Source organism: Carlito syrichta, unplaced genomic scaffold (genome assembly GCF_000164805.1).
Source record: "Carlito syrichta isolate Samal-C Ts95f unplaced genomic scaffold, Tarsius_syrichta-2.0.1 Scaffold288381, whole genome shotgun sequence".
Taxonomy (NCBI): Eukaryota; Metazoa; Chordata; class Mammalia; order Primates; family Tarsiidae; genus Carlito; species Carlito syrichta.
In genome coordinates this window covers 107,881-110,271 of record NW_007232477.1, presented here as the reverse complement: position 1 = coordinate 110,271, position 2,391 = coordinate 107,881, and the positions used below count along the sequence as shown (strand labels likewise).

Below are 2,391 nucleotides of genomic sequence, written 5' to 3'. Positions count from 1 at the left end.
CTTCCGGCAACTTAGAAGGCTGAGGCGGAAGGATCGCTGGAGCCCAGCAGGTTGCCGCTGGGGTGGCTGTAAGTGTGCTACTGCACTACAGCCTGGGTGAGTGAGACTCCAACTCAAAAAAAAAAAAGAATGACTACATGGCCAGTGGAAACCCCTTTGATTGGCTCCATAGTCCAATTAGCACTATTCCAAACATTTTTGAAAGTATCCTTTTCTTGAATATTACATGCCTCTTCTGATTTTCTCCTCCTCCAGACATGGAATTCTTTTTTTTCAGTTTTCATAAAGATCTCTTTCATTATTGGTGAGTAGCACATTTAACAGTTAAATACATTTAAATAGCATAGGTGACTGTACAACTGCAGCATTGGTAACTAAAAAACCAATTCAACAAGAAACCAGCTAACAAGTAACCGTCTAAATATTTAAAATACAGCTCTTGTTTAGATCATCTTTTGTTTGATAGCTTTCTTGGGGGAAAAAAGCCTGCTGGTCACAATGTAAATATGTTAAGGCCAAATCTTCCCGATACTCATTCCCAAAGGTTCCCTTCAGCTGGATTAAGCCTCCAACTCCAGGGCAAGCCCAAGTTTGTGGCCACCAGCATTAATGCTCTTCCCATCAGAGCAGACCATGTAAGCTTCACACCAAGCCTCAGTAGCCCACTCTAATTAAACTAAAGTTGTTGACTTTTGCAGAAATGGAAGCAATGGGATCCAACTGGTAATTAACTGCAATGCCAAAACGAGTGCAGTTGATACCTGATGTCCAAGCAAGGTTTACTGAAGTGTCAAGATCTTCACATACTTTCTGATAAACTGATCCACAAATTCTGTCCCATCAATGACATTAGTGTGCAGCTGGAAGTCCCCAGTCCTGTAGCCCACTGCAAAGTTATTCCTCGTCAACTTTGTTTTGGCACTGTCAGAGGTCATCTGGTACCCAGCAAGCCAGCCCTTGTAACCAAAGACAGCTGAATCATGGATTGCAGGTCCAGCAAGATCAAAGTCAACATCACAACCAAGGTTTATGCACTTCCTCTTGTAAGGGGACTTGATTTTACCACTTTTTTTTCCTGTATTTGGTGGGACGGTAGTATCAAATGTCAGTTTCAAACCTTGACAAATCTGGTCTTCGATCATGGTTTCTGTTCCCAGAGTGTTATCAGTATTCTATTTATCTTTGAAAGTCAGGCCATACTCACACCACTTATATTTGGCCTCCAAGGTCCCAGTAACTTTACCAGTATCTGTATTAGATGAGCCAGATGTTGAGAATTCCACACTGCTGCATGACTTTGTTTTCACATCGTTTCACCAACTCAAAACCAAATCCTTTGTTGAAAATATCTCTGGCAGCTTTGCCAAGGTCAGCATATGATGGAGGAATACACATTGGCCATGCCCAAGTCTGTCTGTAGGTCACCATGGCGAGGCCGAGGGAAGAGGGAAGAGGTGATCTGCTGGTCTCCTGAGGGGGGCCAACGCCACCACTTGGCTCTCTCGTGCTCACGCTGCAGCTGCCGCGGCTGGAGGGCAAAGTGAAGAAGACACCATTCCACCTGCCGCCCAGACAGGGAATTGACTGCCTCAAAAAGCTTTGATTTCTTTCTAAGGGATAGTAGATCCCATGTCTGGATGTGGGGTATGTTAATCAAGTTGATAGTGAGTTAGAAGATCATTGTTTCCAGGTGACAAACCTGATGAATATGTTTCTTTTTGTTTCTTTTTTTTTTTTGAGTTGGAGTCTCACTCTGTCGCCCAGACTGGAGTTCAGTGGCCGCTCCGGGCCACGGCAGTCTCAACCTACTGGGCTCAGGCGATCCTTCCCCCTCAGCCTTCCAAGTAGCCGGAATTACAGGCACGTGCTACCACGTCTGGCTAATTTTTTGATTTATTGTAGAGATGAGGTCTCAACAAGTTGCCCAGGCGGGTCTCGAATCTGCGGGCTCAGGCAATCCACTCTCCTCAGCCTCCCAAAGTGCAGGATTACAGGCTGAGCCACTGAGCCCGGCTGAATATGTTTCTTTCTTTCTTTTTTTTTTTTTTTTTTTTTTTAGTTGGAGTCTCACTCTGTCACCCAGACTGGAGTGCAGTAGCCGCTCCTGGCCACCGCAGCCTCGACCTGCTGGGCTCCAGCGGTCCTTCCGCCTCAGCCTTCAAAGTAGCCGGAATTTCAGGCGTGGGCTACCACACCCGGCTCATTTTTTATTTATTGTAGAGATGAGGTCTCGCCAAGTTGCCCAGGCGGGTCTCGAACCCGCGGGCTCAGGCAATCCACTCACCTCAGCCTCCCAAAGGCGTGGGATTACAGGCTGAGCCACCGAGCCCAGCTATGTTTCTTTTTAAGACTGTCAGATTTTTATTAAAATGTTTCATTTTTAATCCAACC

The 2,391-nt window shown here is 45.8% G+C and overlaps 1 pseudogene across 1 annotated transcript; it reads right to left on the bottom strand.

The window, feature by feature from the left end:
- Positions 1 to 283: 283 nt before the first annotated feature.
- On the bottom strand, positions 284 to 1,428 carry LOC103255752 (annotated as a pseudogene). The gene has a single exon (XR_002481704.1). The product of XR_002481704.1 is annotated as a voltage-dependent anion-selective channel protein 2 pseudogene (transcript).
- Positions 1,429 to 2,391: the final 963 nt, after the last annotated feature.